Here is a 24,286-nt window from a genome sequence, read left to right as displayed (position 1 = left end):
AACTAAGTAGTCATTTTTAAGCTTCGTATGTTGAATAGGTATTTTCTAGAATAATGCCTTCTGTGACTTTGGACTTTAATCCCTGGCAACTGTTGGGGGTAAATCAGCAATCATAGAGGAATACCACCAATACACGGATGTTATTGATTCTGCAGTTTTGTCATGGATGCCGCAACCTCAGTCAATCATGGCGCTACACCTAGAGTTAGGGGTGGCCAACTTTTTATTCAGGGGGAGAAGAGTCATTGTTATCGTCTTGTTCGGTTTTGATATACATTTGGTAAACTGAGTCCCACTGCACACCGTTACTGACATCAGACTTAACAGGGGTGGTGTTATTCACATCCTCTCTCCATTCTCCTATGTGTGTTCGCTGATGTGCCCTTAGGTTAGATGATTCAGTGAAGCTCTTCCCACATTCAGTGCAGCTGTATGGTTTTTCTCCTGTGTGTGTTCGCCGGTGGTTCCGTAGTTTTGCAGATTCCGAAAAGCCCTTTCCACATGTAGCACACATGTAGGGTTTTTCCCCTGTGTGTGTTCGCTGATGACACTTTAGATGAGAAGACTGATAAAATCTCTTCCCACATTCATTGCATTTGTATGGTTTTTCTCCTGTATGTATTCGCTGGTGAGATCTTAGTTTTGATGAATCAGTGAAGTTTTTCCCACAGTCACTGCAGTTGTATGGTTTTTCACCTGTGTGTAGTCTCAGGTGACATGTTAGGTTTGATGCTCGATTAAACCTCTTTCCACATTCATTGCATCTATAAGGCTTTTCGACTATGTGGATTTGCTGATGTGTTCTTAAAGTTAATGATTCTGTAAAACCCTGTCCACACTCTTTGCAAATGTATGGTTTATCTCCTGCATGTCTTTGCACGTGGTGCTTCAAGGCCAAAGAGTTACTGAAGCTCATATCACATTCACTGCATATGTATATTTTTTCTTCAGTGTGTATTCGCTGATGTATCTTTAGTTTTGATAATTCACGAAAGCCCTTTCCACATTCGCTGCATTTGTGTGGTTTTTCTCCTGTTTTTATTTGCTGATGCCTCGTTAGGTTTGATAATCGATTAAAACTTTTTCCACAGTCGCTGCATTTGTACGGCTTTTGGCCTGTGTGCATCTGATGATGTGCCGTTAAGTGTGATGACTGACTAAAGCTCGCCCCACATTCAATGCACATAAATGGTTTCTCTCCAGTGTGTGTTCTCTGATGGTTCTTGAGCTGCGATGGGAAACTATAGCTCTTCTCACAATCACTGCAAGCAAATGGTCTTTCTCTTGTGTGTGTTCTATAATGGGTCTTCAGCTGTGCTGGGGAGCTATAGCTCTTCTCACAGTCACTACACTTGTAAGGCTTGTCTCGGTTGATTGGCTTCTCAGGGTTGGAGACATTATTGCAAACATCCAACGGGGATGTTTGCTGATCGGCCATCACATCAGATGAATCACTAGAGCTACTCATTCTCCCATTCAGCACAAGTGCGTGCTGCTTCCAATGTGTGCTTGTCAATTTACAATTAAAGTCGAATGGTAATTAAAATGCTCCTCACACTTGAGCCACACATGGCGTCGCCATTGGGTTTTATGTTCTCCAGTTGATGTTGATTTTGGCACAGAGCTGAATGGGCCACACTGCTCATCCAGGTCATTTGTGGATATTTCTCTGCATGGAACATACCAAGACCCTTTTCTTTCAACCTTCAATCCTGTGCTTCACAAGTCATGCTCTGTACCTTTTCGCATGTACTCTGGTGCTGCGCCCTGGCCAAGTGGTGTTTACTACGGATTAACACCTCTGCATGAATGGTATTCTTTGAAAAAGATGAGTGCCTTCATAACCACCTCACACCATGATCCATGAAGGGTGTTTGTTTGGTGTGCCAGTGCCTTGAGTTTGTTTTGAATCTGTTCTGTGTGTGTCCTGGCACTTAAGTGTTCAGACCCGTCTCATACTTCTGCTGGACTGGTTACAGAACATTTAATGTAGGTGAATTATTTTGTCTCTTGACATTGGTGACCTTCAGTTATGCCTCTTCTTGCAGACGCCCAATATCCAGTTTTCAGCATCCTTCATGATATATGATCTTCACAGGTGTGTAGAGGCCAAACCGCTGCTAGATGCAAATAGAAATGAGATCATTAAAAGCATTTTTAAAAGTACTATCTGCAATAGAACAGCACAGGTGAGTACTTCATACAAAATTACATTTAATAAAATCTAAACTAGAAGCAAGTAACAGCAGCAACCACGGCATGTGTCAGCGATATCTGTTCTGTTCTGAAAGAACTGGTACTGACATGTAATGGCTGGTATGGTATGTAGCTATCTGTTGGGATGAACAACCCTCATGAGAGGCACTGTACCAACTGCAGCCGATAATCACCACTAAAAGTCCCCGAATGACTTCTGTTTGCTTATAATTTCAGTCTGACACACACTGAAAAACCTATCTTTGCCTCCATGGACTACAGATCCCAGAATGTACTGCTAGGTATTCACCTGACATCCACTGTGCAATACTTTCTATGGGAATAGTTCCTCTACACTAGATTCCCTCTTCCAGGTCCTGTAAGAGATAGGAATTACTCTCGCCAGTTATTAGTCTTGTGCAACCAAATCGTATCACTCCACCAAGGGCTTGGTGCTGCCTGGAACTACTCACAAGCTGCCACTCCCTAAAGCTTGTTGTTCCTGCACTGGATCTTGGACATCTGTGTCCCTGGACTCTTGCCTGATTTCCTGTCCAGTTCCTGCCATGCTTCAGCAAGAGCCTATGTCGTGTGCAGCCTGATGCACATTTTCTCCCAGTCCTGCTTTTATTTTGCTTACGGCTTTGTCTGCCTTTTGTTTACTCGTCAGGTGCAGCACCTGGTGTTCGTTTTATAACTGTTTTTAGTTGGTGCCTTCAGTTCCTGCTATTATTTCCCTTTGCTTATTCCTTTTGTTTGTGATAGCTTGTATTGCTACATGGACTACGTGCATGTGGCAGCACTACGTGCAAGGTAAACAGTGGTGCAGGGTGTGGACCATTGGCCTCTGCTTTCATTGGCCTTCGCTTCCATTTTGGTTCACGACTCCATTTTGTCGAGTCTGGTTCGGTGCGTAAGGCACAGTTCTGTGTTTTTCCACAAGCTTCGGCAAGCTGAAGGGTGGGTGTTTTTCTGCTCAATTTCGCTCCATCTGCCTGGTACGAAGGGCGCTATTTACATTCCACGAGCTATCAGTTAGAACAACAGGGGGATGCGCCTGTACACAAGGAGGAATGCAAGCTGCCTGTACACAAGGAGGAATGCAAGCTTCACCTTGGAGTCCTCTCCTGGGAACTTGGCCTGTTCTGAGGAGACGTCTCGAAGGGTGAACAAGGTACCGCCGATTGCACAATTTGTAAAGGAGGGGGTCTTTTTCTAGAAAAGACGCCTGGGCGTTAGTAAATACTATAAAAGTTGGGGGCCTGGATGGGCTGGTTTAGGAACTCTCTTCTGGGTTGGACGCAACGCCAGGAGGACTGATTGTCCCGAACAGAGGCTCCCTGTGTCAGCTGATTTGGGTTCCCCAGCTTTGTGTACGGCGGAGGGATGCAGACGCTCTTTTCGGTGAAGCTTTTCAATTTATTAAGTGCATTGTGTGTGCGCGCGTAATATGTACTTATTCTTGCAGTCATTTTCATGCTATTGAGCATTGAAGTATATTGTGTGTGCGCGCGTAATATGCACTTATTCTTGCAGTCATTTTCATGCTATTGAGCATTGAGGTATATTGTGTGTGCTTGTATTATATGCACTTACTCTTGCAATTATTCACAGAGTGCTTATATCTTTCCTGATGTATATATATATATATTAGTGTGGTTTAGTTTTGCTAGCTGAGAACTTGCCCCTTAAATAAACTTGATTATTCTACTTACGAAGGTGTTTGAGAGTGATTGCTTTACATTGAGCCTTAAAATATCCTGAAGTGCATAGTTTTGATATTCTGAAGAGTAAAGCAGCACAAATTGGCGTAGTCGGCAGGATTCGAAAAAAAAAAAAGGGAAAATGCTTAATAAGATCAAAGCGAGCTCAAAAGCAGGTTCTCGTGTAGCAAATCCAGACATAGAAATACCGGGGTGGGAAACTGCCCCGTATAAACTTTTAGCTCAGGAATGGTCACGTTGTGCTGGTTTGTGTGAAAATTGGAATGCGTGTATGTTGAATGTGGAACCTGAAGATCTTCTTATATGCTTACAGAAAGTTTCAATTGACAAGGGAAGGGAGATTTGTGCGTTGGGGAGGCGAGGCTGGATCTTGCTTTCTGCGTACCGAAAGTTGTATGAAAAATGTTTACAGTTACAAAAAGATCACGAGCAGCTGGGGAAGGAGTTAGTAGAAGCCCGAAATTCCTCTACCATGCTAGCTTGTCAAAATAAATTATTAAGTGATAAGTTGGAAATGTACCAACTGGTTGCAGAGAGAACGGCCGTTAGCGTAGCTAAATATAAACACAAGAAACGAAGAGGGAAAGTTAATAAAAAGAAGGTGCATTTAGCTATCTCTCAGGCAGGATTAGCCTTTGACCCTGAATTTTGGGATGGAAACATCTGGGATACATCTGATTTTTCAGATGGGTCCGGGGGCGATGACTGCCAAGATGTTAGACAGGAGAAGACAGAGCGCAGGAATGTTGTCCGTGCGCAGCCCATATATCGGCGAAAGTTACAGCATAGCCCAGCTAATCCTGGAGGGGTGATGTTGGATGCCCTGGAGGATTATACACAGCAAGAACTAAGTGATGTGATAGACAGATTTCGACAGAGGTCTGGGGAAACATTGCTTACGTGGTTGGTGTGGGTGCACGATATGGGGGGCCAGGGGGTCCAATTGGATCACGGCGACGCCCCGAGGCTTTGTATGTTAAGTACAGACCCGGTTATTCAAAATGAGTTTAGAACCTATCCAGGGAATGGTCCCATGACCAATTTGTTAGAGCTAGCTGCGCAAGGGTGTGCTCAGAAGTATCCGACAGAGTCAGACTGGCCGCCTAATGATAAACCTTGGTATACTTTGAGAGATGCAGTACAGAGATTGAAGGAAGAAGGGATGAAAACAGCTATCTTTATGGGTAATGCCCATGATTTGATGAATGGAATTTTAAGTGTGTCTGTGCGAAACCGGCTGATTAGGGCCGCTCCTCCTGCATATAAGCATGTCATCATGACTTTGTTAATTAATCAGACGGGTAACCCATTGTCTCAGGTGGTAGAAGCGGTGCGTGAGTTAAGTGATTTAGGAGAATGGGCTAAGCCAGAGAGGAATTCACGGTCTGAGAATCGTACTGATAACAACAGGGTGACAAGGCGAGACATGTTTCAGGCCTTGCTGCGAGATGGGGTGACCAGGAATGAAATTGATGGGATAAGCACCAAGGACATGTGGGAAATGTACCGCAAACGCGGTTTGGATAAAAAGGAGGGGAGCAGGAAAGGGAACAAGAAGGATAACAAAGTGGTGAACCAGAGAAAGGCAGGAGGGGAGGAGCGTGAGGGTGAAAAGGGAGAGAGAGGGAGAGAACCCCACAGTAGAGAGAGAGATCCCCAGAGGACGGAAATTGGGAGGAAGAGCACCGAAGCGCAGAGGGAACCCGGAGCAGGGAGAGAGACCGGGAACTGACAGGTTCTGGGAAAACTCGAGGAAGAGAGCGGGAGAGGGAGCTGGTAAGCTCAGAGAGGTTGCGAAGCAGAGACAGGGAGGAGGAGTTCCCTGAGAATTACCGCAAACTGTATCCAGATTTGACTTGGGCAGACTCGGATGTGCGCAGAGTGAAAATAGATTAGGAAACAGGCCAAACTCCGGTGCAGGGATGGGCTCGCAAAGATAACCGACCTCATGTCAAAGTAGAAATTTATTGGAAACGTGGAAATGTTCAAAAAGTTCGAGCCCTCGTTGACACCGGAGCGGAGGCCACTTTGATTCATGGCAATCCAAGAAAATTCAGGGGACAGTACTTCACCATTACGGGATTGGGCGGAAAAGAAACCCCGGCAGTGCAGATAGTGGTTCCCATGAAAATAGGGGCACTTCCAAAGAGAGAATACACTGTCCTGATTGTGCCCATTCCCGAATACATTATTGGAATTGACATTTTGAAAGGGATGACCCTACATTTGGAAGATGGATGTTATCAATTTGGTTCCAAAAGATTTATATCAATAGCCGCCGCAAGGGTGGGGCTGTTGAAGATTCCTCCGGTAACACTTCCCCAAGCTACTAAGGTGATTCAAATGAAACAGTACAGAATACCGGGAGGACATGAGGAGATTAGCCAGACTATACATGATTTACTAGAGGCCGGGGTAATAGTTCCCATCACCACTGCGTGGAATAATGCCCTCTGGCCTGTTCGTAAAAGTGATAACAGTTGGAGGATTTGCATTGATTATCGCCAATTGAATAAACATACACCTCCTCTGACTGCAGCGGTCCCAGACACCATTACCTTGATTGAGAACATACAGAAACACAGTGGGACTTGGTATGCAACCATTGACATTGCCAATGCCTTCTTTACGATACCAATAGCTACTGAGAGCCAGCCTCAGCTGGCATTCCAGTGGGCGGGGCGTCAGTACACCTTCTGTAGATTACCCATGGGGTATTTACATAGCCCCACTATCTGCCACCGGCTGGTAGCAGAGCATTTGGATGAAGTACCAGTGGTTCCTGGAGTGCAAATTTCTCACTATATAGATGACGTGATGATGCAGGGAGAGACGCAAGAACAGGTGCAAATTCAGCTAGACAGGGTGGTGGAACATTTGCAGAATCAAGGGTGGGAGATTAACCCCGAGAAAGTGCAGGGACCGTCTCAGAGCGTGAAATTTTTGGGCATTCAGTGGAATCAGGGACACAGAGAAGTGTTGCCAAAAGTGAAACAAAAGATTAAGGAATTCGCAGTACCGCGAAATCGGAAGGAAGCCCAGAGTTTTATTGGACTATTCGGGTATTGGAGACAACATATACCCCATTTGTCTCAGATTTTGGCCCCATTGTACAAAGTTACACGAAAGAAAAATGCGTTTGAATGGGGAGAGCAGGAGCAGCGCGCGTTTGAATTGGCGAAAGACGCCATTCAGCATGCTTTGGATTTGTGGCCGATTCGAGAGGGAGACATTGAATTGAATGTGACAGTCCAGGGGCAGTATGCCAATTGGAGTTTATGGCAAAAACAAGGAAGAAAGAGGGTGCCCCTGGGATTTTGGACAAAGAAGTTACCTGAGGCAGGAGAGCGGTATACTCCCTTTGAGAAGCAGCTGCTGGCCTGCTATTGGGCCCTGGTTGATACTGAGCAAATTACACTGGGACACAATGTGATTTTAAGGCCTGAAATTCCCATCATGCAGTGGGTGATGAGTTCCCCTAAAACTCATAGAATTGGACATGCACAAGAAGCCAGCATTATAAAATGGAAATAGTATGTCCAGGACAGGGCACGAGCGGGTCCAAAAGGGACCGCCGTTTTGCATGAGCAGGAAGCGCAGGCTCCAGTGGAGAATTCCGAAATGTTGCATGATGTACCTTCAGTGTGTGAATCCCCAGTAGGGTGGGGCCAGCCGTTCGCAGACTTGTCTGCAGATGACAAAAAACATGTGTGGTTCACAGATGGTTCAGCAAAATATGTTGGAGCGAAAAGGCACTGGAAGGCAGTGTCCTATAATCCTGTTACCAAGAAGCTTTTGACAACTACAGGACAGGTAAAAAGTAGCCAGTATGCAGAGCTTTATGCCGTGTATCAGGCTTTAAAACAGGAGCTACCCGGAAAATGTCACATTTATACAGATTCCTGGTCTACCGCCAATGGGTTAGCTACTTGGCTTCCCACGTGGCATGCACATCAGTACAAAATCCATAACAAAGAGGTATGGGGGAAGGAGTTATGGCAGGAGATCTGGGAAATGTTACCTCAAAGCACCGTGACTGTCTATCATGTGGACGCTCACTGTCCAACTGATTCATTAGACCGATGGTTCAATTGTCTTGCAGACGATCGAGCCAAGATTCAAGAGGCTGAAGTGGAGGCGCAGAGTTCTGATTTGGTGGGAATGGCTAAATGGGCACACCAGAAATGCGGAAATCTTGGAGAAAAGGCTACTCACAGGTGGGCCGAGATTAGAGGGATGCATCTTCCCCTAGATTTGATTAAAACAGCGATCATTGAATGTCCCATTTGTCAGCATGCACAGCACAGACCGGTCCCACAGGTGGTGAGAGGCCAGCTAGGTAGAGGTAAATTGCCAGGACAGATTTGGCAGATTGACTACATTGGACCAATGCCAGTGAGCAGAGGGTGTCAGTATGCCTGCACTGTGGTAGACACTTACTCTGGTTATCTCATAGCCTTTCCCTGCAAGCGCGCAACTCAGCACAGCACCCTGAAAACACTAGATCTGTTGATTCTGTACTATGGGGTGCCACTCCAGATTCAAAGTGATAACGCCAGCCACTTCAAGGGCAGACTAGTGCAGGACTATTGTGCACAACGCAATATTGAGTGGATTTTTCACATACCTTACTACCCACAAGCAGCGGGACTGATTGAGAGAATGAATGGGTTGCTAAAAGAACAATTGCGTAAACTGAATGATGGGACACTGAAGGGGTGGAGGGATAATTTGTATGATGCTTTGCAAATTTTGAACAACCGACCCCTAACAAATGCCGAGACACCTCTCATGAGAATGCTGACACCTGCTTTACAGATTAATCCGTTTACAACGAGCAATACTATTATGTATTGGGAAACAGCTCCAGGAGCTTTGGCCCCATATCGAGCTACACCAGAATCTGCAGGACTTGACTTACATGCTTTACACATGCATCGATTGAAACCTAGAGACATCACTCTGATTGAAACTGGGGTGGGAATTCAGATTCCCCCTGAGCATTACGGTCTGATCGCCCCTCGATCTGGGCTTGCCTTGAGGGGCATCCAAGTTTTAGGAGGCGTGATAGATGCAGACTACCAAGGCGAGTTGAAAGTCATTCTCTTGAACAGTGGTGACACAGACCTAGTGGTGCAACCTGGTGATCGCGTTGCCCAAATTGTCATCATGCCGGTTTATGGAGGTGTTGTTAAGAAGGGGAGCGCCCCAGCTCTTCTCACTGTGAGAGGCAAAGGAGGGTTTGGATCTACTGACAAGAACCCAGGGGCCAAAGTGTGGATTGAATCCCCAAATAACCCTCCTCAACCCGCTGATGTCATCGCCACTGGACCAGACAATGTCCTGGTAGTTATGCGACCTGGTCAAGACAAATGGGAACATGTTCCTGCTGACAAATGCTATCTGCGAGAATGATAATACGTGTTTTGTCCTTTGTTCTTTTCAGATCATCCTGTGGAGTGCCTGTGCCATGAGTGTGGTGTATGGAGCCCGTTCGGGAGACTCCACCGGGGAGCGGGAGGGGCTCATAGCCCAAAAATTCAACCGTCAGCCGCAGATGCCAACGCTGCTGCATCAACCGAACAATGTTTGGATTCATCTAGCGCAGGAAGTGCTGAATATATCTCACTTCTGTATGAGTAACATGCAAAGCGTTCAAGATTTGATTACCACTTGTCTAGTGGCAGTGCCCACTCCTGCTGCTGTATTATTACACATCTTTAACAATACAAACCAGGATGGAATGGTGGATGTGAGTGACGTTCGCTCCCATCTGTCACTCTATGAGTACTGCCGTCATTGCCCGGAGGTGGGCAGGAGGTTGTGGAGGAACATGACATCTATACTCACGTTTAACATCTCAAATGGGGATGTGTGCTATTCATTGACCTGTGATCCTATGAAAATAGGTAAATGTGCTCAGCTCAAATTGGAGAAAAGAGACAAAAACTTAACTGCTGCACAACGGACGTTGTGCCACTCACGGACTGACCTAACCTGTTTGAATGTAAATAATTCGATGTTTTGCCAACATGTGGTGCCTGCTGCCAGCCACATTCAAAATGTTAAGTTGCCTAAAGGTTGGCTCTTTTCTTGTGGTAATCTTTCTTTTACTTATATTCCAGCCAATCTAACCGGAGGGCCTTGTGCCTGGTCACGCTTAGGCTTTCTCATGTTTCCTATGGATACTGCTCTACACCCTCGCTATACCAGAGACACTATTCAATTACCTACGGACTGTGATTCTGAAATTTCATTGCTGTCCAAAACAGAATATGTTAGTTTAGCTGGTTCTATCGTAGGGGTGCCAGGACTTGCAGTATATAATACCAGAGTTATTAATAAACTTGCATGTTTAGTAGTCAAGAATATTAACTATACATCAGCTGCCTTAGCTGAGCTGTTATTAGATGTACAGGGAATTAGAAGAGCTGCTTTGCAGAATCGCGCTGCTATTGATTATTTACTGCTTAAACACAACCATGGCTGCAGTGATTTTGAAGGATTATGTTGCTTCAATTTATCCGACCACTCCATATCAATCAACTCCCACATAGAGGCCCTGCATAAGTTGGTGAAGGGGGTGCAGCAGGATGTTGACAAGGGGTGGTGGGATTGGGCTTTTGGATGGCTGCCTAATTTAGGCCAACTGCGTTATATCCTTGGTGTAATCATTATCATAACAGTTATTTTAATTTCATTATGTTGTTGTATTCAGTGTGTGCCTAACCTTCTATCTCAGTGTCGCCCAAGAACATTGCCATTTCAGCTTATAGGATATACTTAGTTGTAAGTTGGCCAAATGGTCCAAGGGTGGAAATGTAGTGCTACATGCACTGCGTGCAAGGTAAACAGTGGTGCAGGGTGTGGACCATTGGCGTCTGCTTCCATTGGCCTTCGCTTCCATTTTGGTTCACGACTCCATTTTGTCGAGTCTGGTTCGGTGCGTAAGGCACTGTTCTGTGTTTTTCCACAAGCTTCGGCAAGCTGAAGGGTGGGGTGTTTTTCTGCTCAACTTCGCTCCATCTGCCTGGTACGAAGGGCGCTATTTACATTCCACGAGCTATCAGTTAGAACAACAGGGGGATGCGCCTGTACACAAGGAGGAATGCAAGCTGCCTGTACACAAGGAGGAATGCAAGCTTCACCTTGGAGTCCTCTCCTGGGAACTTGGCCTGTTCTGAGGAGACGTCTCGAAGGGTGAACAAGGTACCGCCGATTGCACAATTTGTAAAGGAGGGGGTCTTTTTCTAGAAAAGACTCCTGGGCGTTAGTAAATACTATAAAAGTTGGGGGCCTGGATGGGCTGGTTCAGGAACTCTCTTCTGGGTTGGACGCAACGCCAGGAGGACTGATTGTCCCGAACAGAGGCTCCCTGTGCCAGCTGATTTGGGTTCCCCAGCTTTGTGTACGGCGGAGAGATGCAGACGCTCTTTTCGGTGAAGCTTTTCAATTTATTAAGTGTATTGTGGGTGCGCGCGTAATATGTACTTATTCTTGCAGTCATTTTCATGCTATTGAGCATTGAAGTATATTGTGTGTGCGCGCGTAATATGCACTTATTCTTGCAGTCATTTTCATGCTATTGAGCATTGAGGTATATTGTGTGTGCTTGTATTATATGCACTTACTCTTGCAATTATTCACAGAGTGCTTATATCTTTCCTGATGTATATATATATATATTAGTGTGGTTTAGTTTTGCTAGCTGAGAACTTGCCCCTTAAATAAACTTGATTATTCTACTTACGAAGGTGTTTGAGAGTGATTGCTTTACATTGTGCCTTAAAATATCCTGAAGTGCATAGTTTTGATATTCTGAAGAGTAAAGCAGCACATAGCTCTTGTCTTTTCTCCCAGAATCCTGGATTTTGCTCTTTGCCTATGTTCTCTTTCTCTATGTTTCTCTTCCCGTCTCTAGTTTCCTTGCAGTTCCAGTCTCTTGCTTGCTACAGTTCCTTGGATCTTTGTGTTTGTTCCTTTTCCAGTTCTTCTTTGGTTCCTTGCTGTAGTATCCCCCCTTGGTCTTGTCAGTCCTATGCTTCCAGTTTCCTCTTCCTATATGTGCTAGTTTACATAAGTCAGTTTTCTCTCGGCGGCACGTCTAGTAGTCCTCTTGAGCATGTGTCTGTTACGTGTGCTCTTTTATCCTAATATGTGTATAAGTGCATATTGTCCAGGGGCGGCTTCTCATTTCCAGAAGGCAAATCCTGCTCCATCCTTTGTTATGTGTCACATTATGGGCATCATTACGAGTCTGGCGATCCAAGCACCACATTATGGCCGCGGCGGTTGCTCCATGGTCGAACAGCCAGCACCATCAGGATTAGTTGTACCGGTAGTCTGGTGGTCCTAATCCGCCAGGGAAGCGCTGGAAGCAGTGCTGCCCTGGCGATTACAACCCCCTTCTCTGCTGGCGATTTCATGGTGGTAACACTGCCATGAAAAGGCTGGTGGAGATGGGGTGCTGTCGGCTCCAGGGGGGTTCCTGCACTGCCAATGCACTTGGCATGGGCAGTGCAGGGGCCCCCCTAGGCAGCACCGTTGCAATGTTCACTGTCTGTTTTGCAGACAGTGAATATTGCGACGGGTGCTGGTGCACCCTACAAGCTACAGCATTGCCTCTGGCTCTATTACGAGCAGGAGACAAAGCTGTAGGCAGTTTCCCACTGGGCCAGCGGTTGGAAACCATGTTTCCGCTCGCTGACCCAGTGGGAGGCTCGTAGTGGCCTCTGTGGGGAAGCTGCGACACAGCTACAACCCACCCATCGGGATTTCGGCAGACGTGCTTTTCGGTCTGCCGAAATCATAATGAGGCCCTAAGTCTTAAGTGCCTTATGTGTGACAGTGTCATATTTTCATTTTCTTATGCATCTCTGATGTGTCTCCCGCTGGACCCATAGGGGTTTGTCTAGTGCTTCGACTTACAACTCTGGTTTGTGCCCCGGGGTCAAGATACAGACTCTCTTCTACAGCCTCCTCTTTGTGGGGTTTGCAGTGTGACTATCTGTAGGAACAAACCGCACAGAGATGTTGCCTTTCCCTATTGCTTTGGAAAGTTCTTGGCTCTTTATAACCCTAGTGGTAACCTAGTGCTTTTGTGCATTATTGGTTTCTCCTCTGGTATGTACACATTAGGATTACTTTAACTTCTCTGTTCTGTTCCTTCTCTTGTTTGTGTCCAATCTTTCTGGTGTATGCTTTTGCTTCATCTTAGCAGCCTATTTAATGACCAGAGTCCCATAACAGTAATTTTTATTCCCGGGGGTATCCCCATCACCTTCCTCAGCTAGGAAGATAAGAACTGTAGAACTTTGGAGAAGGAGCACACTGACCCAGAGCACTGATACAAACAGGGTACGCCTGAGTTCAAAGGGCGCAGACAGGGACATTAAGCCCTATTAAAGTAAATATTCGCAGTTCAGGCACAAAAAGTAAACTGGCTACTGCAAGACAGCTTGCAGGAAGGGGAGCACTGATTGACCCGCCGGAGGCTCAGTGAGTGACTGCACCTGCCTGCAGAGGGATGCCTGAGAAGTCCCTGGAACCCTCGGACCCCCCATCACAACAGTCGTCCTTGAGAGTGGTGGTAGCCGCTGTGGGCAACTTCTGTCCGGTGCACAATCAGTGTGCCTCAGCAGCCACATCTGTAACATGGTGCAGCCAAAATCAAAGGGATTCCTCATTATTTGCACCAGCGTGATCCGTGTTAAAGAAGAAGCTGCATAAATATTTGTGTCCCCCTTCTCCAGTATCAAAGCTCATTGAAGTGTCTATTCATACCCCTTGGGCAAAAAGGGTGGTGAGGCCCCTAGAGAGCACAAATAAAGCCAGAGGAAAGGCCGTGGTGGACAACGTATGTTGAACAACCTAACATGGAGAGAGGTGCTCCTGCAACCCGACTGGCCCAAATCAAAACTCAGGAATCACCTGTGATTTACTGAGTCTGTCAAAGAACAGCACGTGTTGGTCAGCCTGCACTGCTCCCGCTACCGACCAGACTGCGTGAACTTGCATCACCCAATATAGGGCTTGAAAGGGGAGCACACAGAAGTTGTTTCTATATCTTGCTGTAGCCTTGGGTAGTGATTGAGTCGGGCACCTTAGTTCCGAAACTATTTGAAGCATCTTTCTATTGCTTTACAATTATTTTTAGAGACGCAGGAGACGCAGGAGACGCAGAACAGCAATCCCAATTCTTCCAGTTGCCAGGAGGACCAGTGGATCCAATGAATGCTCCAGGGTCCTCACAGGCCAGTCAGAACATTAACCCATCAATCTTCGTTAAATTCACAGTTCTTTCCTATCATCAGTGGTTCCCCTGCTTGAACACTGACTTCAGGCTGTGTTCGATGCCCCTCACACTGACCACTCCAACGACAGCGTCCAGATGCCTTGATACTGGAGCTCCCACTTTGGAACCAGCTTGCTTCATTGGTCATCATTTTGTGGGATAGGAGAACTATTACACTGTTGCTGTGGGTTTGTAGTTTTTATAATACTATTGGCACACTAAAAACGTACATTAAATTTAGCCTAGGATCTACACTTTTTCAAAAAGACTGCCCATACCATGTTTTGTTGATTTATAAGGTGCATTATTACCCCAAAGGAATCCTAGCGCTCAACCATCCATTTTTTAGCCCTCAACACCTCAAAAAAGAAGTTAGACAGCCCTCAAGCCCATGAATATTTGTGGCAGCCAAATTCTACTTGCATTAGAAAATGTATCTGGTAAAACAAAAACATTCAAGAATCAACACTGAAACAAAGGGAGCGAAAACAAAGAGGTTTTGCTTAACTAAATAAATCTTTGCCTTTAAGCATGAGCCCAACACTTAAATGCAGCCCTTTGTCAACTATTTTTTTATATTTTCAATAAGTTAAAAGTCCTTCTCTCCAAGATTTCCTTGATTTGCAGGAATTAGACAACAGAACTGAAATTGATCGAAGCTTACATACAGTAACATTATCGTATCAACAACCTGAATGAGCTGAACTGGGAATCAGCAAGACAACCCTTTCAAATTCCATCTCAATGAGACAACAAGATCGAATGAAACCATATTTCATTAAGTACCCTCTCCTGTCCCAAGGACCAACTGCAAATGAATAAGTAATTTAATACATGGGTACAATGAAAATGGAAAGCGGAAAATAGTGCGCAGGTGCAAAGATCAGGCAGCTCTCACAGTAAGGCTTTCCAAGTTCATCTTACACTACTTCAGTCTGGACAATGAACCAGCCAATAAATGTGAACCAGCGTCAGAAAGACGCGCACAGCCACCTTTGATAGTTTCTTCTCTTTTGGTTCCAACCTTTCAGATGACCCAGTAGGTGAGAACACCAAGGCTAGCTTGAAAACAAAATACAGCGGAATTAAATAATATATGCTGGTCAACATCATTGGATTCACTGGAAGCTTGGTAAGGCTTGTAAATTACCACTCAAATAAACTGGACATACAAGTTGACCTTTTTACCACTAGCTATTTTTGTCTCTGGTTTTGGTTTAAAACTCGAAAACCTAAGTAATCTCGTACTCTGGGCGAATAGCGAGGCTGCGCCAAAAACAAATACGTGTCTAGGTTTACTGCTCAGAGACCAGTTAAACATGCTACCAACTGTTTTGAGCACACTAGCGCAGAATTAAAAGATACAAATTTGTTATCAACCACTGAACTACCTCAAAGAAAAGGACATATGGTCCAACATCAAACTAAAGATCGCCAAAGGAATCAAACTTTGCCTGAAATAACACGAGAACCATGTATTAGTCATTCTAAGGAACTTTACAACATGTGCAATGTATAGACCATGGTTACTCGTAAACATGTTCCCAGAGCCCAACAACTTTGGTCTGTGGTGTGATAGAGGGCCACATTAAGGCCAGCAATGTGGCGGTCAGTGGCAGGGGAGGTGTACATGGGCGTAGGGGAAGCAAAACATACATCTACTGGTTAAATTGCACCTAGGATCAATCTTGGCTTCCCACTTGACAAAACTGTATGATCCTTGGCAACTGTTTTATATAACTTTGCTTCCTTTTTCTTCACTATCACATTTAGGATGCCCTCAAATTCATGACTTCAGGATGTGCCAAAACTTTCTCTTGCGTATAATTTCATCAACTATATTGTTGTCCATGTATAATAGCAACCCAGGCCAGCAAGAAGGTGCACATAACAAAACCATTAACTACTGGCATGGTTGTCAGATTGGGGGGAGGCATGAACGTTTCTAAATTAATGTTTTAAAACTGTAAATTTTTTATAAAATGTCTCGATGCACTGATTTACATGTGATTTCTAAGGTGAACAGCTTCTGAAATACACTTTTTTGAATTGTGAAGGGACTGTACCAAATTTGTACACGTTTGTTGCAAGATGTCTTTACAAATGAGGGAGTTCTTAAAGACAAGTGGTACAGGACAACTTCTGTAGTTTTTTTGTTGTACTTCAGTTTTCCTGTAAATAAATGATTGCCATTTATTTAACCCCTTGGGTGCCTGGGACGTAACGGTTAAGTCCTAGGCAGCGCCGCTCAGTTGCCCAGGACGTAACTGTTACATCCTGCACCCGCCCCTCAGGGGAAGCGCTAGCGCTCCCCCCGAGGGCCTTCCATCCCCCTCCCATGGGCAGAGATGGAAGGGGAATCGCTTCCCCTTCCACTGCTGCCCCCTGTATCCCGCCCCACTGACGTCTGATGACGTCATTGCGCAATCGCGCACTGACCTCATCAGAAATTGCCTCCCATGGTGTTGGAAGCATGGCTTCCAGCACGACCGACCACGGAGAAACTGATTAGTTTTTCCTCGGTACGGGGGCAGGGGAGGTCAGGGAGGGATGAAAAGGAAAGGAAAGTCTTTTTGATTCCTTTTCATGTCTCTCTGAGCATTCTTGCAGCACAATGGCATAGCAATCGTGCTTCAGGAATGCCACTAGACACCAGGTAGTTTTTTTTTTTGTGATTTACATATAAGGGGAGTGACCCCTTAGGCAAGAGTTGCTCCCTGGGGGCAATTTTTTTATTAGGACTTTTCTGCAGCCCCCCCCCTCACCCCCAGGGGCAGATCGGCCTATTTTAATTCACCCGATCTGTCCCCGGGGGAGGGGGGACAGAAGCCACAAGACACCAGGGATTCTTTTTTGTTACATTTATAAGGGGAGTGACCCCTTAGGTAAGGGTCGCTCCCTAGTGGGCAATTTTTTTTATTAGGCCTTTTCTGACCCCCTGGGGGCAGATCGGCCTATATTAATTAGGCTGATCTGCCCCCATGGGGGCAGAAGCCACTAGGCACCAGGGATAGTTATTGTTTTATTTTTTACACGTGGGAAGCAACCCCTTAGGCAAGGGTCGCTCTCCTGGGGGGGTTGCTAATAGTTTTTAGGCCATTTCTGCCCATCTTGGGGGCAGATCAGCCTATTTTAATTAGGCTGATCTGCCCCCAAGGGGGCCAGATACCACTAGGCTCCAGGGATAACAGATGGGAAGCGACCCTTTAGGCAAGGATCGCTCCCCTGGGAAGCAAATTTATTTTAGGCCATTTCAGCCCCCATTAGGAGTAGATCGGCCTATTTGTGTAAGGCTCATCTGCCCACAGGGGGGAAGAAAGCCCACTAGACACCAGGGAAGAATATTTTTCAAAACAAGACAGTGGGGTTATGGCCATACCCCCACCCCCAAAAAATGGGGACAAAGCTGTTCAGGGAATTTAAAAAAAAAAAAAAAAATTGTGGGGTGGTGGCTACCAACCAGTATGGGCATGGTTATGCCCCCACCCCAACTGGAGGGGGTAACAGTCTTTCCGCTCTCCCCCGCACACTAAAACATCTTATCCCACGGCAAGCAAGAGGACATTTGATTATTTTAGGTTTTGGTTTTACATTTGGGCCATGAGAACTTGTCTAACTCTCAAAATCGCCCCTCTTGGAATGGTGAGGGCTGCACTTTTTGGACTTAGGGACACTGCCATGTAGAAAAATCTACGAGGCCTAGACTCGTCTGAAAACTAATCATCTGTGTGAGTCCAGGGTGGTGTGCTTCACATGCACCCTGCACCGTTTTCTTACCCACAATGCCCTGCAAATCTCCAACTTTGCTTGAAATCACACATTTTCCCCACATTTTTTAGATGGAACCTTCCGGAATCTGCAGGAATCCACAAAAATCCTACTACCCAGCATTGCCGCATACATACCGATAAAAATTCTGCCCCAGTTGTCAGCATAAAAACTTTTTTTTTTCAAACTGCCCTTTTGGACCCGATTTGTTTCCCCCTCAATTTCGACATGTTTTTGGCTCTTCCCTGTCACAGGCACTTGGCCGCTTACACAAGTGAGGTATCATTATTATCAGGAACCTTAAGGGAACACAGAATAGTAGAACAAGTGTTATCATCAATTGTATTTCTCTGAATTTGCACCTTCCAAATGTAAGACAATGTTTAAGAAAAAAGTAATTTAGAGAAATACTCTCGTTCACAAGCTAGTTGGATACCTCTCTACTGGGAAATCCCAGGGCAAGCAACTAACGGAAGTGCCATTGGTTTTAGGAGACTTTACAGTATCTGGATACAGTTCTAACCTAACAATTGACTGCTTTAGTAAGGCCCCTGTTAATCCGATCATCAAATGGTCACTGTTCAGTGAAAATTTAAAAGGTCATCAACACATCCGTAGCGGACCATCTCCATATTGATATAAACAGGCACAAATTAGCTACAAGGTCTATACCTTTTGCCAATCCATCAGGAAGGAGCATAACCATATCCGGAGATATGCTAAGAAATGTTGTGCCAACCATGAAATAGACAGATCTTTGAAAAGATTAAATAAAGTTTATCTGAAAATTATATGGGAGGAACAATCAGTCTCAAAAGAAAAATCCTGGGCAAAAGCGCTACATCTCGCAAAAAAGAAAAATTCAAGGGACTTCTGATAAATGATTAACAGGTTGAACTGAGCCCCTGTCACAGCAACCAGTTCTAATTTAACATGAGACAGTTGGGTCAACTTCCTGAAGGATCACTTTAAATCCTCCCCTGAAGTAACCCCTATGTCATTAGACAGTAAGGACCAGCTTACAATTACTTCTTTTCATAGTGCGGAACCCACCCCGTACACTCTCTTGGAAGAACAAACATGTAGAGCCATTCAAAGGGGCTAGCAGGATGGGGCCCCAGGACCGAACGGCCTGCCACAAGCACTATTTTTAAAAACAATCCAACATGATGGGCGGCTATTTTGACAAAAGTATTTAACAGCGCTCTCCGACATGAAAACATTCCAGATTCTTGGAAGGGCTCCATAATTTTTTTAAAAATGTTTTTTTAATGAATCTGTTTATTAAGTATTTCTTTCTTATGTACAATAATACATTGTGTACAGCTGTATATCACACTTTGGAGATCGCCGTGACATATAAGAATATGATATAATCCACATTTGATCTCTAACAACAAAAAAAAGACCACTTATTTTATTGCCGTTTTGCAATCATCAAACACATGCCCTTCCTAAGGTAATCTCCCTTTTTTCAGCACCTTGGTGTGTGGTCGTCCCTTTTACCTCTGAGCACCCCTCTTCATCTGTTGTTCCTCCCCATAAACCTAGTCAGCAATGTTTCCCAGTCTTGCAGCTCATCCCAACTTTCCATCCGTTCATACTTGTTCAAGACGAGATTCTTCTGCCAGCTCCCATTCCCTTACATCTCTTTTCCAGTGTTCTATCCCAGGCGCTGTTCTCCCCATCCAAATGAAAGCAATCATACGTTTTGCCAGTAGTAGAGTCAGGTGTGTAAAGTTATACTCCATCTTTTTTTCCACTGCGTGAATGCACGTCTCCCAGCAGCCAACCATGGGGCTCCGTTCTAACCGTATCCCACAAGCAGTCTCCAAGTGTTGTAACACCTCCTCCCAAAGTGCACTTACAGGTGGGCAACTTCAAGAGAGGTGCAGAACGGTGGCGCTGTCCACCCAGCAGCGGGGGCTGTCTGTCGGTCTGGTGCAATCTATCTTATGGAGTAGGAACGGTGTAATGTAGGTACCATGAAGATAGTCGAAGTGATTAATCTTGAACCTAGCGCTGGAGGACACCGTGCGCACCAAAGAGCACATCCTAGACCACTGTTTGTCCATAAGGGGTGTCCCCAGTTCTGTAGCCCACGACTCCGTAGCCAGGAATTGTCTTCTCGGGCTGTCTGCTACTGCGGCTTTGTATGAATGCGATATCAAGTGTCTCACCCCACCCCCCAGTCTCCCCCCCAGTTCAAATAGTGTTCAAAATCCCAGGGAGGTGAGAGGTACAGTTGGATTTGTCGTAGTTTGGACTCTTGCTCTGGGCACGACTTCTGGTTCAAGGATGACAGTAATGTTTGTAGGCGACTATGCCTATCCTACAACAAGTTGCAACTGTAGTCCCAACCCTTCCGGCTCATTAGCAGTACCTCACCAATAACCCAAACAGTTAAAAGTGATTTGTGGTAGCCTTTACGCATGGACTCAGAAGTATGACATCTCAGGGAGTGTCATGGCTAAATGGAGATTACCCCTTTCTTACATCATGTCTCAACCAAACACCGGCCATAACGAAGATGCAGTAATGTTTCAATAGTTTTTATTTAATACAATCTGCAATCTGCAGTAAATCGCATGGGCTGCAATGATTAGGATAATGAACAGTGCAAGAAATAGAACTGTAAAGACAAGAGTCATGATTATGAAGACCCCACCATCTTGCAATAACATGAAAAGACATGAAGTGCATAATATGTCATAGTACCCAATCATATTAGGCCTAACCTGCTACCTAGAGGAGAGCTGGGTATGTCAAGCCTAATCTGCCAATGCCGAGTCCCTGGAAGGAGCCCCAACCCTCGTTACCTTGGAATGAGATCTCGAGCTCAGACTCCGTAGGGACACGAAGACTGGGACAGCGTCAAGGCGACTGCAGCATTGATAGCAGCGATGGTGATTATCTGTCTAAAGTGTGATCTCTTTAGCTGTATTGGCTATACTAGAATTGACAAGAAACTGCCCTTCCCCCAAAGCGGACCTCTTTCTCGCAGCCTCAAATGATAGGAACTCGTCTGTTGGGTAAAGATCTCTCAAAGTCTCGCACCCTCCCGCCCTTCGAGCCGTTGTGTCCACTGTCGCAATCAACATGCGAAAGGCCGGTAACTCCCAGAATGTAAACTCCCTGGCAAATGGAGCTTTCCGCAGAATCACTTTAACAGCCCTTTCACATAATGTCGCCATATATGTGATGAGATTTGGGGCCTTTTCTGTTGCTTGGCCAGCTGAATACAAAAGGATAGGCAACTCCATGGCTCTTTCACTGTCCGCCAGCAGTGCCTTCTCCCAATTCATTTCCTCAACCAACCAATGTGCTGCATGTTTCATTTCATAAACCAAATAGAACCACTCCATCTGTTGGACCGCCAGCCCCCCCTCAAGTGTCGGCAAGTGCAAAAATTCCTGAGCCACCCTGCATCTGCCCCGTCTCCAGACCAGCGTCCTGAGTAATGAGCGCAAGCGGTGAAACACCGCTCCTGGCAGTGCATCAAACGTGAAGAGTTCCATGATTAATCACATCTTTAAGAATGGAGACCGGCATCTGCCAGCAAACTACCGCTTGATAACTCTTCTAGACACAGAGGCAAAAAATGTTGCTCGCCTATTACTTATGGATTTGTTGCAGTGGGCTGATGATAACCATATTGTCCCTCCCAACCACTCCAGGTTTACTATGGGGGTTGGCACGTTGATTACCAACTATCCTAATAATAGATAAACTTAAGTGTGAAATGTAACCCCTCTACTTTTGCTACGTAGACTATAAGGCTGTGTTCTGTTGTGTAAACCAAAGCCTTCGCTTGTGCAAGATGTCATGAATGGCTATCCCAGCTCACCTTCTAAAAGCAATTCAGCTTCTGTATACAGACGCCTGGACAAGGGTGAGAATCGGATATAGTTATAAACTGTTTAGGAAAATATCCACGTCTAGAGGTCTAAAGCAAGGTTGCGGTTCAGCTCCATATTTGTTTAACCTTTTCTTCACTGATCTATCCCCGGCCCTTGAGACAGTAAATTCTCATCCCCCCCAAAATCAGGCATATGTTTATTTCAAACTTACTCTATGCGGACGATGTGATTCTGCACAGCCAAATTAAAATTGGGCTTCAACATTTAATTGATACACTGTCATTATTTTCTTCAGTCAACAGGATGACAATAAATTTAAAGAAAGCTAAGATAATGGAAGTCAGCAGCAGGAGCAAGAAAACTACAAATGGGGAGCAATTGGAAACGCTACAAACTTACAGATATCTAGGGGAACTCTTCGAGGAAAGAAGTTCCTTTTAACAGCACAGGAAAGATCTGCTCAGGAAAGGGAACACCTTAACTCTTGCTTTTCGTACCCTACAAGCTCTGGCAGGTCCAACCTTTTTACACTTTTTGAAAGTAATATGAGCAAAACGCATCTCTGGCATTTTGTATGGGAATGAAGCTCTTTATGGCAGAGAGGGAGCAGTTCTAAATCTAATCTTAGCCAAAACTTTTACCTGCCACCAAAAGCCTCACCTGTGCAGATAAGGCTAGAGTTCAGCTTACTGAAACAATCTAATGCAAGGAAGGGAGACTATGTAAAAACATGGAGAGAGGAGTACCAAAGAAATCCAAGGATGCCAAGCTCTTTGGCAGGAAATGCAAATAAATGAAACAGCACCAGCCCACCTTTACCTTGAGTTGGCTATAAAGGACTCAGGCATTCATGCTATATGGTAAAACTCCTCATTGCCGAATGCTTTCAAAAAGCTGGTTAATGACTTGATGAAAAAAAACTTCCATGCTAACAGACAAAGCAATCCTATCCTCTGGATCACACGCCTGGATGATTTTAAACGGCTATACGATGCTCAAGTCTCCACTTTATCTAGAGAATGGGTGGTCTAGTTAACTAAAAACTGACTTTATGGGCTACTGTTTTGGCCTTCTTCAAGGGGAATTTAATGGATTGTTAGGGAAGAAGTCTATCCCAAGGGGTCGCTGCAGACTGTGTTCTTTTGGCAAAGAAACACATTATACACATTACTTGTCCTTGTCCTGGCCTACTTCAAGAAAGGAGACAATTGCTGCTGAAAACCCTTTTTAAGCAACGCGGGATTCGGATATGTAGGAAGTCAGTAATTGCAAGTCTAAATGGCATGGACCCAATCCTGAACTGTTGCTACACGAAATTTCTAAGGCTTGCAGAGAAAAAACTGTCTGCCACGACCGTCCTGCAGTGATGAATACTGTTTCTACCTTTACTGCATGTTTTGCACTTTGCACTTTGTGTTAACAAGCACTATGCTTTAAGCATGCTTGTGTTCGTGAGGCAGACCAAGCTGTAAGGTGGTACATAAGATGAAGATACACCTTTTAAAATGTTGCCTAAAATATAACTATATCATAATGTACGGGAATCAAACTTTACGTCACATTGATGATTTCAGAATGTATTGTTCCAATATGCTTTTATAAAATTTCACTGTTAAAGTTTTACTTAACTACACAATAAACTAATTACTTACTTACAGCGCCCTGGCCATGCACAGTTTTTTCATAAAATGTTTGGGATAATTAGCAGTGCATGATGAGGGCGCGAGTTATAGTTACCTTAGGGCACAAGTTATCGTTACCTGAGGTAACTATAACTGCTGAATTTCTATGCGTTTGTATGCTTGAAATGTGAGCCAAACTATAACATCCCTCTAACCTTTGTTTGTTTCAGTGAATTTCTATGTTTTTTTAATGTATAGTAATTTTCATTACTATACATTAATCCAACCACCACCGTGCACAGCCTGGACTCCGGTCAGGTCCTGAGGCCAATCCCTTATAAGCACCCAAACTTGCCCCGTGCACAGCCTTCACCTGTGCACAGGGGAGGTTGCCCAAAAGGCCTGGACTGCAGCTAGACCCTACAGCCAGACCCTACAGCCAACTCCTCCTAACCACTGAACCCTGTGCTGTACATAGGCCTTGGGCTGTGCACCGCAGGAGTTTCCCGCAGCCTTTCTGGGTGTGAGAATAGATGTGAGAGGCTGTATCTGGGGATGAAAGTAGCTGTCAAGATAGCAGTCTGAGTGTGACAGTGCATACATTAGTGTTTTAGTGGGTGCAACAGGGTGAGCATAGGTCTGTGAGTGGGTGCATGAGGGTGTGAGTGGGTCTGTGAGTGGGTGTGTGAGTGTCTGAGTGGGTTTGTGAGTGGGGCTTGAGTGTCTGGGTGCGTGAGTGTCTGTCTGGGGCTGTGATTGGGTGCAAGAGGGGCTCAATGGGTCAGTGAGTGAGTGGGTGCGTGTCTCTGTGGGTGTGTGAGT

General features: G+C 45.2%; 1 pseudogene; it reads right to left on the bottom strand.

Moving 5' to 3' along the window:
- The window catches only part of LOC138267309 (zinc finger protein 208-like), a 331,096-nt pseudogene that overhangs the window by 160,752 nt on the left and 146,058 nt on the right, over positions 1-24,286 (bottom strand).

Source organism: Pleurodeles waltl, chromosome 12, assembly GCF_031143425.1.
Source record: "Pleurodeles waltl isolate 20211129_DDA chromosome 12, aPleWal1.hap1.20221129, whole genome shotgun sequence".
In the NCBI taxonomy this organism is placed as follows: domain Eukaryota; kingdom Metazoa; phylum Chordata; class Amphibia; order Caudata; family Salamandridae; genus Pleurodeles; species Pleurodeles waltl.
This window is presented reverse-complemented; position numbering and strand designations above follow the sequence as displayed.